Source organism: Hyla sarda, chromosome 1, assembly GCF_029499605.1.
Source record: "Hyla sarda isolate aHylSar1 chromosome 1, aHylSar1.hap1, whole genome shotgun sequence".
Taxonomy (NCBI): domain Eukaryota; kingdom Metazoa; phylum Chordata; class Amphibia; order Anura; family Hylidae; genus Hyla; species Hyla sarda.
In genome coordinates, this window is record NC_079189.1 from 255,813,179 (window position 1) to 255,829,162 (window position 15,984).

A 15,984-nucleotide genomic window follows, 5' to 3' on the forward strand; every position below is an offset into this window, starting at 1 on the left:
GTTGACATTTTGCTCTGTTTCTGCTCCGATTCCGAAAATTATTTATTGATGCTTAAATGCACAGTATAAAAAGCATGAAGCTGTCGATGGCCATCCTAAGCTGAACGCGCCTACTCTCGTCAGATCGCAGACTGCTACCCAGCTTAGGGCCCGGTAAGTACTGGCATGGGAGACTGGCTGGGAATCCCCGGTGCCATTGACATTTTGCTCTATTGCTGCCTTCCGCTCCGATTCCGAAAATAATTTATTGATGCTTAAATCCACAGTATACAAGGTGTGAAGCTGTCGATGGCCATCCTAAGCTTAACGCGCCTGCTCTCGTCAGATCGCAGACTGGTACAGATCTTAGGGCCCGGTAAGTACCGGCATGAGACACTGGCTGGGAATCCCGGCTGCCGTTGACATTTTGCTCTGTTGCCGCCTTCCGTTCCGATTCCGAAAAGGATTTATTGATGCTTAAATGCACAGTATAAAGGGCGAGAAGCTGTCAACGGCCATCCTAAGCTGAACGAGCCTGCTCTCGTCAGATCGCAGACTGCTACACAGCTTAGGGCCCGGTAAGTACCAGCATGGGAGACTGGCTGGGAAACCCAGGTGTCGTTGACATTTTGTTCTGTAACCGCCTTCTGCTCTGATTCCGAAAAGGATTTATTGATGCTTAAATCCACAGTATACAGGGTGTGAAAATGTCTACGGCCATCCTAAGCTGAATGCGCCTATTCTCGTCAGATCGCAGACTGCTACCCAACTTCGGGCCTGGTAAGTACCAGCATGGGAGACTGCCTGGCAATCCCGGCTGCCGTTGACATTTTGCTCTGTTTCTGCTCCGATTCCGAAAAATATTTATTGATGCTTAAATCCACAGTATCCACAGTATACAAAGTGTGAAGCTGTCAACGGCCATCCTAAGCTGAACGCGACTGCTCTCATCAGATCGCAGTCTGCTACCCAGCTTAGGGCCCGGTAAGTACTGGCATGGGAGACTGGCTGGGAATCCCGGGTGCAGTTGACATCTTAATCAGTTGCCACCTTCCGCTCCGATTCGGAAAAGTATTTATTGATGCTTAAATCCACAATATACAGGGTGTGAAGCTGTCAACAGCCATCCTAAGCCTGAACGTGCCTGCTCTCCTCAGTTCGCAGACTGCTGCCCGGCAGTTACCGGCCTGGGAGACTGGCTGGCAATCCAAGGTGCCATTGACATTTTGCTCTGTTGCCGCCTTCCTCTACGATTCCGAAAATTATTTATTGATGCTTAAATCCACACTATACAAAGTGTGAAGCTGTCAACGGCCATCCTAAGCTGAACGCGCCTGCTCTCGTCAGATCGCAGACTGCTACCCAGCTTAGGGCCCGGTAAGTACCAGCATGGGAGACTGGCTGGGAATCCCAGGTGTCGTTGACATTTTGCTCTGTAGCCGCCTTCCGCTTCGATTCCGAAAAGGATTTATTGATGCTTAAATCCACAGTATACAGGGTGTGAAGCCGTCTACGGCTATCCTAAGCTGAATGTGCCTGTTCTTGTCAGATCGCAGACTGCTGCCCGGCAAGTACGGGCATGGGAGACTGGCTGGCAATCCAAGGTGCTGTTGAAATTTTGCTCTGTTGCCGCCTTCCTCTCCGATTCCGAAAAGGATTTATTGATGCTTAAATGCACAGTATAAAAAGCATGAAGCTGTCAATGGCCATCCTAAGCTGAACGTGCCTGCTCTCGTCAAATCACAGACTGCTACCCAGCTTAGGGCCTGGCATGGGAGACTGGCTGGGAATCCCGGGTGCCGTTGACATTTTGCTCTATTGCTGCCTTCCGCTCCGATTCCGAAAAGAATTTATTGATGCTTAAATCCACAGTATACAAGGTGTGAAGCTGTCAACGGCCATCCTAAGCTTAACGCGCCTGCTCTCGTCAGATCGCAGACTGGTACAGATCTTAGGGCCCGGTAAGTACCGGCATGGGACACTGGCTGGGAATCCCGGCTGCCGTTGACATTTTGCTCTGTTGCCGCCTTCCGTTCCGATTCCGAAAAGGATTTATTGATGCTTAAATGCACAGTATAAAGAGCGAGAAGCTGTCAACGGCCATCCTAAGCTGAACGCGCCTGCTCTCGTCAGATCGCAGACTGCTACCCAGCTTAGGGCCCGGTAAGTACCAGCATGGGAGACTTGCTGGGAATCCCAGGTGTCGTTGACATTTTGCTCTGTTTCCGCCTTCCGCTCCGATTCCGAAAAGGATTTATTGATGCTTAAATCCACAGTATACAGGGTGTGAAGATGTCTACGGCCATCCTAAGCTGAATTCGCCTGTTTTCGTCAGATCGCAGACTGCTACCCAGCTTCGGGCCTGGTAAGTACCAGCATGGGAGACTGGCTGGGAATTCCGGGTGCAGTTGACATTTTGCTCTGTTTCTGCTCCGATTCCGAAAATTATTTATTGATGCTTAAATCCACAGTATACAAAGTGTGAAGCCGTCAACGGCCATCCTAAGCTGAACGCGCCTGCTCTCGTCAGATCGCAGGCTGCTACCCTGCTTAGGGCCCGGTAAGTACCAGCATGGGAGACTGGCTGGGAATCCCAGGTGGTGTTGACATTTTGCTCTGTAGCCGCCCTCCGCTTCGATTCCGAAAAGGATTTATTGATGCTTAAATCCACAGTATACAGGGTGTGAAGCCGTCTACGGCTATCCTAAGCTGAATGTGCCTGTTCTTGTCAGGTCGCAGACTGCTGCTCGGCAAGTACGGGCATGGGAGACTGGCTGGCAATCCAAGGTGCTATTGACATTTTGCTCTGTTGCCGCCTTCCTCTCCGATTCCGAAAAGGATTTATTGATGCTTAAATGCACAGTATAAAAAGCATGAAGCTGTCAATGGCCATCCTAAGCTGAAAGCGCCTGCTTTCGTCAGATTGCAGACTGCTACCCAGCTTAGGGCCCGGTAAGAACTGGCATGGGAGACTGGCTGGGAGTCCCAGGTGCCGTTGCCATTTTGCTCTATTGCTGCCTTCCGCTCCGATTCCGAAAATAATTTATTGATGCTTAAATCCACAGTATACAAGGTGTGAAGCTGTCGACGGCCATCCTATGCTTAATGCGCCTGCTCTCGTCAGATCGCAGACTGGTACAGATCTTAGGGCCCGGTAAGTACCGGCATGGGACACTGGCTGGGAATCCCAGCTGCCGTTGACATTTTGCTCTGTTGCCGCCTCCCGTTCCGATTCCGAAAAGGATTTATTGATGCTTAAATGCACAGTATAAAGAGTGAGAAGCTGGCAACTGCCCTCCTAAGCTGAACGCGCCTGCTCTTGTCAGATTGCAGACTGCTACCCAGCTTAGGGCCCGGTAAGTACCAGCATGGGAGACTGGCTGGGAATCTCAGGTGTTGTTGACATTTTGCTCTGAAGCTCTGTAGACATTTTGCTCCGATTCCGAAAAGGATTTATTGATGCTTAAATCCACAGTAAACAGGGTGTGAAGCCGTCTACGGCTATCCTAAGCTGAATGCGCCTGTTCTTGTCAGATCGCAGACTGCTGCCCGGCAAGTACGGGCATGGGAGACTGGCTGGCAATCCAAGGTGCTATTGACATTTTGCTCTGTTGCCGCCTTCCTCTCCGATTAAAAAAAATATTTTTTGATGCTTAAATCCACAGTATACAAGGCGTGAAGATGTCAACGGCCATCCTAAGCTGAACGCGCCTGCTCTCGTCAGATCGCAGACTGCTACGCAGCTTAGGGCCCAGTAAGTACCGGCATGGGAGACTGGCTGGGAATCCCGGGTGCAGTTGACATTTTGCTCTGTTGCCGCCTTCCGTTCCGATTCCGAAAAGGATTTATTGATGCTTAAATGCACAGTATAAAAAGCATGAAGCTGTCAATGGCCATCCTAAGCTGAACGCGCCTGCTCTCGTCAGATCGCAGACTGCTACCCAGCTTAGGGCTCGGTAAGTACTGGCATGGGAGACTGGCTGGGAATCCCGGGTGCCGTAGAAATTTTGCTCTATTGCTGCCTTCCGCTCCGATTCCGAAAATAATTTATTGATGCTTAAATCCACAGTATACAAGGTGTGAAGCTGTCGACGGCCATCCTAAGCTTAACGCTTCTGCTCTCGTCAGATCGCAGACTGGTACAGATCTTAGGGCCCGGTAAGTACCGGCATGGGACACTAGATGGGAATCCCGGCTGCCGTTGACATTTTGCTCTGTTGCCGCCTTCCGTTCCGATTCCGAAGAGGATTTATTGATGCTTAAATGCACAGTATAAAGGACGAGAATATGTCAACGGCCAACCTAAACTGAACGCGCCTTTCTCGTCAGATCACAGACTGCTACCCAGCTTAGGGTCCGGGAAGTACCAGCATGGGAGACTGACTGGGAATCCCAGGTGTCGTTGACATTTTGCTCTGTTGCCGCCTTCCGCTCCGATTCCATAAAGGATTTATTGATGCTTAAATCCACAATATACAGGGTGTGAAGATGTCTGCGGCCATCCTAAGCTGAATGTGTCAGTTCTCGTCAGATCGCAGACTGCTACCCAGCTTCGGGCCTGGTAAGTACCAGCATGGGAGACTGGCTGGGAATCCTGGGTGCAGTTGACATTTTGCTCTGTTTCTGCTCCGATTCTGAAAATTATTTATTGATGCTTAAATCCACAATATACAGTGTGTGAAGCTGTCAACGGCCATCCTAAGCTGAACGTGTCTTCTCTCCTCAGATCGCAGACTGCTGCCCGGCAGATACCAGCGTGGGAGACTGGCTGGCAATCCAAGGTGCCATTGACATTTTGCTCTGTTGCCGCCTTCCTCTCCGATTAATAAAAATATTTATTGATGATTAAATCCACAATATACAGTGTGTGAAACTGTCAATGGCCATCCTAAGCTGAACGCGCCTGCTCTCGTCAGATCGCAGACTGCTACCCAGCTTAGGGCCCGGTAAGTACTGGCATGGGAGACTGGCTGGGAATCCCTCGATGCCGTTGACATTTTGCTCTATTGCTGCCTTCCGCTCCGATTCCGAAAATAATTTATTGATGCTTAAATCCACAGTATACAAAGTGTGAAGCTGTCGACTGCCATCCTAAGCTTAAGGCGCCTGCTCTTGTCATATCGCAGACAGGTACAGATCTTAGGGCCCGGTAAGTACCGGCATGGGACACTGGCTGGGAATCCCGGCTGCCGTTGACATTTTGCTCTGTTGCCGCCTTCCGTTTCCGATTCCGAAAAGGATTTATTGATGCTTAAATGCACAGTATAAAGGGAGAGAAGCTGTCAATGGCCTTCCTAAGCTGAACGCGCCTGCTCTCGTCAGATCGCAGACTGCTACCCAGCTTAGGGCCCGGTAAGTACCAGCATGGGAGACTGGCTGGGAATCCCAGGTATCGTTGACATTTTGCTCTGTTGCCGCCTTACGCTCTGATTCCGAAAAGGATTTATTGATGCTTAAATCCACAGTATACAGGGTGTGAAGATGTCTACGGCCATCCTAAGCTGAATGCGCCTGTTCTCGTCAGATCGCAGACTGATACCCAGCTTCGGGCCTGGTAAGTTCCAGCATGGGAGACTGGCTGGGAATCCCAGGTGCCGTTTTGATCTATTGCTGCCCTCCGCTCCGATTCCGAAAATAATTTATTGATGCTTAAATCTACAGTATACAAGGTGTGAAGCTGTCTACGACCATCCTAAGCTTAACGCGCCTGCTCTCGTCAGATCGCAGACTGGTACAGATCTTAGGGCCCGGTAAGTACCGTCATGGGACACTGGCTGGGAATCCCGGCTGCCGTTGACATTTTGCTCTGTTGCCGCCTTCCGTTTCCGATTCCGAAAAGGATTTATTGATGCTTAAATGCACAGTATACAAAGTGTGAAGCTGTCAACGGCCATCCTAAGCTGAACGCGCCTGCTCTCGTTAGTTCGCAGACTGATACCCAGCTTAGGGCCTGGTAAGTACCAGCATGGGAGACTGGCTGGGAATCCCAGGTGTTGTTGACATTTTGCTCTGTAGCCGCCTTCCGCTTCGATTCCGAAAAGGATTTATTGATGCTTAAATCCACAGTATACAGGGTGTGAAGCCGTCTACGGCTATCCTAAGCTGAATGTGCCTGTTCTTGTCAGATCGCAGACTGCTGCCCGGCAAGTACGGGCATGGGAGACTGGCTGGCAATCCAAGGTGCTATTGACATTTTGCTCTGTTGCCGCCTTCCTCTCCGATTCCGAAAAGGATTTATTGATGCTTAAATGCACAGTATAAAAAGCATGAAGCTGTCAATGGCCATCGTAAGCTGAACGCGCCTGCTCTCGTCAGATCGCAGACTGCTACCCAGCTTAGGGCCTGGTAAGTCCTGGCATGGGAGACTGGCTGGGAATCCCAGGTGCCGTTGACATTCTGCTCTATTGCTGCCTTCCGCTCCGATTCCGAAAATAATTTATTGATGCTTAAATCCACAGTATACAAGGTGTGAAGCTGTCGACGGCCATCCTAAGCTTAACGTGCCTGCTCTCGTCAGATTGCAGACTGGTACAGATCTTAGGGCCCGGTAAGTACCGGCATGGGACACTGGCTGGGAATCCCGGCTGCCGTTGACATTTTGCTCTGTTGCCGCCTTCCGTTCCGATTCCGAAAAGGATTTATTGATGCTTAAATGCACAGTATAAAGAGCGAGAAGCTGTCAACGGCCATCCTAAGCTGAACACGCCTGCTCTCGTCAGATCGCAGACTGCTACCCAGCTTAGGGCCCGGTAAGTACCAGCATGGGAGACTGGCTGGGAATCCCAGGTGTCGTTGACATTTTGCTCTGTTGCCGCCTTACGCTCCGATTCCGAAAAATATTTATTGATGCTTAAATCCACAGTATACAGGGTGTGAAGATGTCTATGGCCATCCTAAGCTGAATGCGCCTGTTCTCGTCAGATCGCAGACTGCTACCCAGCTTCGGGCCTGGTAAGTACCAGCATGGGAGACTGGCTGGGAATCCCGGGTGCAGTTGACATTTTGCTCTGTTTCTGCTCCGATTCCGAAAATTATTTATTGATGCTTAAATCCACAGTATACAAATTGTGAAGCTGCCAACGGCCATCTTAAGCTGAACACGCCTGCTCTCGTCAGGTCGCAGACTGCTACCCAGCTTAGGGCCTGGTAAGTACCAGCATGGGAGACTGGCTGGGAATCCCGGGTGCAGTTGACATTTTAATCTGTTGCCGCCTTCCGCTCCGATTCAGAAAAGGATTTATTGATGCTTAAATCCACAATATACAAGGCGTGAAGATGTCAACGGCCATCTTAAGCTGAACGCGCCTGCTCTCGTCAGATCGCAGACTGCTACCCAGCTTAGGGCCCAGTAAGTACCGGCATGGGAGACTGGCTGGGAATCCCGGGTGCAGTTGACATTTTGCTCTGTTGCCGCCTTCCGTTCCGATTCCGAAAAGGATTTATTGATGCTTAAATGCACGGTATAAAAAGCATGAAGCTGTCAATGGCCATCCTAAGCTGAACGTGCCTGCTCTCGTCAGATCGCAGACGGCTACCCAGCTTAGGGCCCGGTAAGTACTGGCATGGGAGACTGGCTGGGAATCCCTGGTGCCGTTGACATTTTGCTCTTTTGCTGCCTTCCGCTCCGATTCCGAAAATAATTTATTGATGCTTAAATCCACAGTATACAAGGTGTAAAGCTGTCGACGGCCATCCTAAGCTTAACGCGCCTGCTCTCGTCAGATCGCAGACTGGTACAGATCTTAGGGCCCGGTAAGTACCGGCATGGGACACTGGCTGGGAATCCCGGCTGCCGTTGACATTTTGCTCTGTTGCCGCCTTCCGTTCCGATTCCGAAAAGGATTTATTGATGCTTAAATGCACAGTATACAAAGGGTGAAGCTGTCAACGGCCATCCTAAGCTGAACGCGCCTGCTCTCGTCAGATCGCAGACTGCTACCCAGCTTAGGGCCTGGTAAGTACCAGCATGGGAGACTGGCTGGGAATCCCAGGTGCAGTTGACATTTTAATCTGTTGCCGCCTTCCGATCCATTTCGGTAAAGGATCTTTTGATGCTTAAATCCACAATATACAGGGTGTGAAGCTGTCAACGGCCATCCTAAGCCTGAACGTGTCTGCTCTCCTCAGATCGCAGACTGCTGCCCGGCGGATACCGGCATGGGAGACTGGCTGGCAATCCAAGGTGCCATTGACATTTTGCTCTGTTGCCACCTTCTTCTCCGATTAATAAAAATATTTATTGATGCTTAAATCCACAATATACAAGGCATAAAGATGTCAACGGCCATCCTAAGCTGAACGTGCCTGCTCTCGTCAGATCGCAGACTGCTACCCAGCTTAGGGCCCGGTGAGTACCAGCATGGGAGACTGGCTGGGAATCTCAGGTGCAGTTGACATTTTGCTCTGTTGCCACCTTCCGCTCCGATTCAGAAAATGATTTATTGATGCTTAAATGCACAGTATAAAGGGCATGAAGCTGTCAACGGCCATCCTTAGCTGAACGTGCCTGCTCTCGTCAGATCGCAGACTGCTACCCAGCTTAGGGCCCGGTAAGTACAAGCATGGGAGACTGGCTGGGAATCCCAGGTGTTGTTGACATTTTGCTCTGTAGCCGCCTTCCGCTCCGATTCCGAAAAGGATTTATTGATGCTTAAATCCACAGTATACAGGGTATGAATATGTCTACGGCCATCCTAAGCTGAATGCGCCTGTTCTCGTCAGATCGCAGACTGCTACCCAGCTTCGGGCCTGGTAAGTACCAGCATGGGAGACTGGCTGGGAATCCCGGGTGCAGTTGACATTTTGCTCTGTTTCTGCTCCGATTCCGAAAATTATTTATTGATGCTTAAATCCACAGTATACAAATTGTGAAGCTGTCAACGGCCATCTTAAGCTGAACGCGCCTGCTCTCGTCAGATCGCAGACTGCTACCCAGCTTAGGGCCTGCTAAGTACCAGCATGGGAGACTGGGTGGGAATCCCGGGTGTAGTTGACATTTTAATCTGTTGCCGCCTTCCGCTCCGATTCAGAAAAGGATTTATTGATGCTTAAATCCACAATATACAGTGTGTGAAGCTGTCAACGGCCATCCTAAGCTGAACGTGTCTTCTCTCCTCAGATCGCAGACTGCTGCCCGGCAGATACCAGCGTGGGAGACTGGCTGGCAATCCAAGGTGCCATTGACATTTTGCTCTGTTGCCGCCTTCTTCTCCGATTAATAAAAATATTTATTGATGCTTAAATCCACAATATACAAGGCATAAAGATGTCAACGGCCATCCTAAGCTGAACGTGCCTGCTCGCGTCAGTCTGCCTGCTCTTGCAGACTGCTACCCAGCTTAGGGCCCAGTAAGTACCGGAATGGGAGACTGGCTGGGAATCCCGGGTGCAGTTGACATTTTGCTCTGTTGCCACCTTCCGCTCCGATTCAGAAAATGATTTATTGATGCTTAAATGCACAGTATAAAGGGCGTGAAGCTGTTAACGGCCATCCTAAGCTGAACGTGCCTGCTCTCGTCAGATCGCAGACTGCTACTCAGCTTAGGGCCCGGTAAGTACCAGCATGGGAGACTGGCTTGGAATCCCAGGTGTTGTTGACATTTTGCTCTATTGCTGCCTTCCGCTCCGATTCCGAAAAGAATTTATTGATGCTTAAATCCACAGTATTCAAGGTGTGAAGCTGTCGACGGCCATCCTAAGCTTAACGCGCCTGCTCTCGTCAGATCGCAGACTGGTACAGATCTTAGGGCCCGGTAAGAGCCGGCATGAGACACTGGCTGGGAATCTCATCTGCCGTTGACATTTTGCTCTGTTGCCGCCTTCCGTTTCCGATTCCGAAAAGGATTTATTGATGCTTAAATGCACAGTATAAAGGACGAGAAGCTGTCAACGGCCATCCTAAGCTGAACGAGCCTGCTCTCGTCAGATCGCAGACTGCTACCCAGCTTAGGGCCCGGTAAGTACCAGCATGGGAGACTGGCTGGGAATCCCAGGTGTCGTTGATATTTTGTTCTGTTGCCGCCTTCCGCTCCGATTCCGAAAAGGATTTATTGATGCTTAAATCCACAGTATACAGGGTGTGAAGATGTCTATGGCCATCCTAATCTGAATGCGCCTGTTCTCGTCAGATCGCAGACTGCTACCCAGCTTTGGGCCTGGTAAGTACCAGCATGGGAGACTGGCTGGGAATCCCGGGTGCAGTTGACATTTTAATCTGTTGCCACCTTCCGCTCCGATTCGGAAAAGGATTTATTGATGCTTAAATCCACAATATACAAGGCGAGAAAATGTCAACGGCCATCCGAAGCTGAACGTGCCTGCTCTCGTCAGATCGCAGACTGCTACCCAGCTTAGGGCCCGGTAAGTACCGGCATGGGACACTGGCTGGGAATCCCGGCTGCCGTTGACATTTTGCTCTGTTGCCGCCTTACGTTCCGATTCCGAAAAGGATTTATTGATGCTTAAATGCACAGTATAAAGGGCGAGAAGCTGTCAACGGCAATCCTAAGCTGAACGCGCCTGCTCTCGTCAGATCGCAGACTGCTACCCAGCTTAGGGCCCGGTAAGTACCAGCATGGGAGACTGGCTGGGAATCCCGGGTGCAGTTGACATTTTAATCTGTTGCCGCCTTCCGCTCCGATTCGGAAAAGGATTTATTGATGCTTAAATCCACAACATACAGGGTGTGAAGCTGTCAACGGCTATCCTAAGCCTGAACGTGCCTGCTCTCCTCAGATCGCAGACTGCTGCCCGGCAGATACCGGCATGGGAGACTGGCTGGTAATCCAAGGTGCCATTGACATTTTGCTCTGTTGCCGCCTTACGTTCCGATTCCGAAAAGGATTTATTGATGCTTAAATGCACAGTATAAAGGACGAGAAGATGTCAACGGCCAACCTAAGCTGAACGCGCCTGCTCTCGTCAGATCGCAGACTGCTACCCAGCTTAGGGCCCGGTAAGTACCAGCATGGGAGACTGACTGGGAATCGCAGGTGTCGTTGACATTTTGCTCTGTTGCCGCCTTCCGCTCCGATTCCGTAAAGGTTTTATTGATGCTTAAATCCACAGTATACAGGGTGTGAAGATGTCTACGGCCATCCTAAGCTGAATGTGTCTGTTCTCGTCAGATCGCAGACTGCTACCCAGCTTCGGGCCTGGTAAGTACCAGCATGGGAGACTGGCTGGGAATCCTGGGTGCAGTTGACATTTTGCTCTGTTTCTGCTCCGATTCCGAAAATTATTTATTGATGCTTAAATCCACAGTATACAAAGTGTGAAGCTGTCAACAGCCATCCTAAGCTGAACGTGCCTGCTCTCGTCAGATCGCAGACTGCTACCCAGCTTAGGGCCTGTTAAGTACCAGCATGGTAGACTGGCTGGAATCCCGGTTGCAGCTGACATTTTAATCTGTTGCCGCCTTCCGCTCCGATTCGGAAAAGGATTTATTGATGCTTAAATCCACAATATACAGGGTGTGAAGCTGTCAACGGCCATCCTAAGCTGAACGTGTCTGCTCTCCTCAGATCGCAGACTGCTGCCGGGCAGATACCGGCGTGGGAGACTGGCTGGCAATCCAAGGTGCCATTGACATTTTGCTCTGTTGCCGCCTTCCTCTCCGATTACTAAAAATATTTATTGATGCTTAAATCCACAGTATACAAGGCTTGAAGATGTCAACGGCCATCCTAAGCTGAACGCGCCTGCTCTCGTCAGATCGCAGACTGCTACGCAGCTTAGGGCCGAGTAAGTACCGGTATGGGAGACTGGCTGGGAATCCCGGGTGCAGTTGACATTTTGCTCTGTTGCCGCCTTCCGTTCCGATTCCGAAAAGGATTTATTGATGCTTAAATGCACAGTATAAAAAGCATGAAGCTGTCAATGGCCATCCTAAGCTGAACGCGCCTGTTCTTGACAGATCGCAGACTGCTACCCAGCTTAGGGCCCGGTAAGTATTGGCATGGGAGACTGGCTGGGAATCCCGGCTGCCGTTGACATTTTGCTCTGTTGCCGCCTTCCGTTCCAATTCCGAAAAGGATTTATTGATGCTTAAATGCACAGTATAAAGGACAAGAAGATGTCAACGGCCAACCTAAGCTGAACGCGCCTGCTCTCGTCAGATCGCAGACTGCTACCCAGCTTAGGGCCCGGTAAGTACCAGCATGGGAGACTGACTGGGAATCGCAGGTGTCGTTGACATTTTGCTCTGTTGCCGCCTTCCGCTCCGATTCCGTAAAGGTTTTATTGATGCTTAAATCCACAGTATACAGGGTGTGAAGATGTCTACGGCCATCCTAAGCTGAATGTGTCTGTTCTCGTCAGATCGCAGACTGCTACCCAGCTTCGGGCCTGGTAAGTACCAGCATGGGAGACTGGCTGGGAATCCTGGGTGCAGTTGACATTTTGCTCCGATTCCGAAAATTATTTATTGATGCTTAAATCCACAGTATACAAAGTGTGAAGCTGTCAACAGCCATCCTAAGCTGAACGTGCCTGCTCTCGTCAGATCGCAGACTGCTACCCAGCTTAGGGCCTGTTAAGTACCAGCATGGTAGACTGGCTGGAATCCCGGGTGCAGCTGACATTTTAATCTGTTGCCGCCTTCCGCTCCGATTCGGAAAAGGATTTATTGATGCTTAAATCCACAATATACAGGGTGTGAAGCTGTCAACGGCCATCCTAAGCTGAACGTGTCTGCTCTCCTCAGATCGCAGACTGCTGCCGGGCAGATACCGGCGTGGGAGACTGGCTGGCAATCCAAGGTGCCATTGACATTTTGCTCTGTTGCCGCCTTCCTCTCCGATTAATAAAAATATTTATTGATGCTTAAATCCACAATATACAACGCATGAAGATGTCAACGGCCATCCTAAGCTGAACGCGCCTGCTCTCGTCAGATTGCAGACTGCTACCCAGCTTAGGGCCTGGTAAGTACCTGCATGGGAGACTGGCTGGGAATCCCGGGTGCAGTTGACATTTTAATCTGTTGCCGCATTCCGCTCCGATTCGGAAAAGGATTTATTGATGCTTAAATCCACAATGTACAGAGTGTGAAGCTGTCAACGGCCATCCTAAGCCTGAACGTGCCTGCTCTCCTCAGATCACAGACTGCTGCCTGGCAGTTACCGGCATGGGAGACTGGCTGGCAATACAAGGTGCCATTGACATTTTGCTCTGTTGCCGCCTTCCTCTCCGATTAATAAAAATATTTATTGATGCTTAAATCCACAATATACAAGGTGTGAAGATGTCAACGGCCATCCTAAGCTGAACGCGCCTGCTCTCGTCAGATCGCAGACCGCTACCCAGCTTAGGGCCCAGTAAGTACCGGCATGGGAGACTGGCTGGGAATCCCGGGTGCAGTTGACATTTTGCTCTGTTGCCGCCTTCCGTTCCGATTCCGAAAAGGATTTATTGATGCTTAAATGCACAGTATAAAAATCATGAAGCTGTCAATGGCCATCCTAAGCTGAACGCGCCTGCTCTCGTCAGATCGCAGACTGCTACCCAGCTTAGGGCCCGGTAAGTACTTGCATGGGAGACTGGCTGGGAATCCCGGTTGCCGTTGACATTTTGCTCTATTGCTGCCTTCCGCTCCGATTCCGAAAATAATTTATTGATGCTTAAATCCACAGTATACAAGGTGTGAAGCTGTCGACGGCCATCCTAAGCTTAACGCGCCTGCTCTCGTCAGATCGCAGACTGGTACAGATCTTAAGGCCCGGTAAGTACCGGCATGGGACACTGGCTGGGAATCCCGGGTGCAGTTGACATTTTATTCTGTTGCCGCCTTCCGCTCCGATTCGGAAAAGGATTTATTGATGCTTAAATCCACAATATACAGGGTGTGAAGCTGTCAACGGCCATCCTAAGCCTGAACGTGCCTGCTCTCCTCAGATCGCAGACTGCTGCCCGGCAGTTACCGGCATGGGAGACTGGCTGGCAATCCAAGGTGCCATTGACATTTTGCTCTGTTGCCGCCTTCCTCTCCGATTAAAAAAAATATTTATTGATGCTTAAATCCACAATATACAAGGCGTGAAGATGTCAACGGCCATCCTAAGCTGAACGTGCCTGCTCTTGTCAGATCGCAGACTGCTACCCAGCTTAGGGCCCGGTAAGTATTGGCATGGGAGACTGGCTGGGAATCCCGGGTGCCGTTGACATTTTGCTCTATTGCTGCCTTCAACTCCGATTCCGAAAATAATTTATTGATGCTTAAATCCACAGTATACAAGGTGTGAAGCTGTCGACGGCCATCCTAAGCGTAACGCGCCTGCTCTCGTCAGATCGCAGACTGGTACAGATCTTAGGGCCCGGTAAGTACCGGCATGGGACACTGGCTGGGAATCCTGGCTGCCGTTGACATTTTGCTCTGTTGCTGCCTTCCGTTCCAATTCCGAAAAGGATTTATTGATGCTTAAATGCACACTATAAAGGACGAGAAGATGTCAACGGCCAACCTAAGCTGAACGCGCCTGCTCTCGTCAGATCGCAGACTGCTACCCAGCTTAGGGCCCGGTAAGTACCAGCATGGGAGACTGACTGGGAATCGCAGGTGTCGTTGACATTTTGCTCTGTTGCCGCCTTTTGCTCCGATTCCGTAAAGGTTTTATTGATGCTTAAATCCACAGTATACAGGGTGTGAAGATGTCTACGGCCATCCTAAGCTGAATGTGTCTGTTCTCGTCAGATCGCAGACTGCTACCCAGCTTCGGGCCTGGTAAGTACCAGCATGGGAGACTGGCTGGGAATCCTGGGTGCAGTTGACATTTTGCTCTGTTTCTGCTCCGATTCCGAAAATTATTTATTGATGCTTAAATCCACAGTATACAAAGTGTGAAGCTGTCAACAGCCATCCTAAGCTGAACGTGCCTGCTCTCGTCAGATCGCAGACTGCTACCCAGCTTAGGGCCTGGTAAGTACCAGGATGGTAGACTGGCTGGAATCCCGGGTGCAGCTGACATTTTAATCTGTTGCCGCCTTCCGCTCCGATTCGGAAAAGGATTTATTGATGCTTAAATCCACAATATACAGGGTGTGAAGCTGTCAACGGCCATCCTAAGCTGAACGTGTCTGCTCTCCTCAGATCGCAGACTGCTGCCCGGCAGATACCGGCGTGGGAGACTGGCTGGCAATCCAAGGTGCCATTGACATTTTGCTCTGTTGCCGCCTTCCTCTCCGATTAATAAAAATATTTATTGATGCTTAAATCCACAATATACAACGCGTGAAGATGTCAACGGCCATCCTAAGCTGAATGCGCCTGCTCTCGTCAGATCGCAGACTGCTACCCAGCTTAGGGCCCGGTAAGTACCAGCATGGGAGACTGGCTGGGAATCCCAGGTGTTGTTGACATTTTGCTCTGTAGCCGCCTTCCGCTCCGATTCCGAAAAGGATTTATTGATGCTTAAATCCACAGTATACAGGGTGTGAAGCCGTCTACGGCTATCCTAAGCTGAATGTGCCTGTTCTTGTCAGATCGCAGACTGCTGCCCGGCAAGTACGAGCATGGGAGACTGGCTGGCAATCCAAGGTGCTATTGACATTTTGCTCTGTTGCCGCCTTCCTCTCCGATTCCGAAAAGGATTTATTGATGCTTAAATGCACAGTATAAAAAGCATGAAGCTGTCAATGGCCATCCTAAGCTGAACGCGCCTGCTCTCGTCAGATCGCAGACTGCTACCCAGCTTAGGGCCCGGTAAGTACTGGCATGGGAGACTGGCTGGGAATCCCGGGTGCCGTTGACATTTTGCTCTATTGCTGCCTTCCGCTCCGATTCCGAAAAGAATTTATTGATGCTTAAATTCACAGTATACAAGGTGTGAAGCTGTCGACGGCCATCCTAAGCTTAACGCGCCTGCTCTTGTCAGATCGCAGACTGGTACAGATCTTAGGGCCCGGTAAGTACCGGCATGGGACACTGGCTGGGAATCCCGGCTGCCGTTGACATTTTGCTCTGTTGCCGCCTTCCGTTTCCGATTCCGAAAAGGATTTATTGATGCTTAA

General features: G+C 50.3%; 10 pseudogenes; all 10 read left to right on the top strand.

Annotated features, from left to right (window-relative positions):
- Positions 1-486: 486 nt before the first annotated feature.
- LOC130334948 (5S ribosomal RNA) lies at positions 487-606 on the top strand (annotated as a pseudogene).
- Positions 607-1,285: 679 nt separating this feature from the next.
- Positions 1,286-1,405, top strand: LOC130313072 (5S ribosomal RNA; annotated as a pseudogene).
- A 666-nt stretch (positions 1,406-2,071) lies between these two features.
- LOC130352466 (5S ribosomal RNA) lies at positions 2,072-2,191 on the top strand (annotated as a pseudogene).
- A 4,466-nt stretch (positions 2,192-6,657) lies between these two features.
- Positions 6,658-6,777, top strand: LOC130321352 (5S ribosomal RNA; annotated as a pseudogene).
- A 681-nt stretch (positions 6,778-7,458) lies between these two features.
- Positions 7,459-7,578, top strand: LOC130324042 (5S ribosomal RNA; annotated as a pseudogene).
- A 284-nt stretch (positions 7,579-7,862) lies between these two features.
- On the top strand, positions 7,863-7,982 carry LOC130329536 (5S ribosomal RNA; annotated as a pseudogene).
- Positions 7,983-11,650: 3,668 nt separating this feature from the next.
- On the top strand, positions 11,651-11,770 carry LOC130352817 (5S ribosomal RNA; annotated as a pseudogene).
- Positions 11,771-13,426: 1,656 nt separating this feature from the next.
- On the top strand, positions 13,427-13,546 carry LOC130327308 (5S ribosomal RNA; annotated as a pseudogene).
- Positions 13,547-15,213: 1,667 nt separating this feature from the next.
- Positions 15,214-15,333, top strand: LOC130317327 (5S ribosomal RNA; annotated as a pseudogene).
- Positions 15,334-15,605: 272 nt separating this feature from the next.
- LOC130315607 (5S ribosomal RNA) lies at positions 15,606-15,725 on the top strand (annotated as a pseudogene).
- Positions 15,726-15,984: the final 259 nt, after the last annotated feature.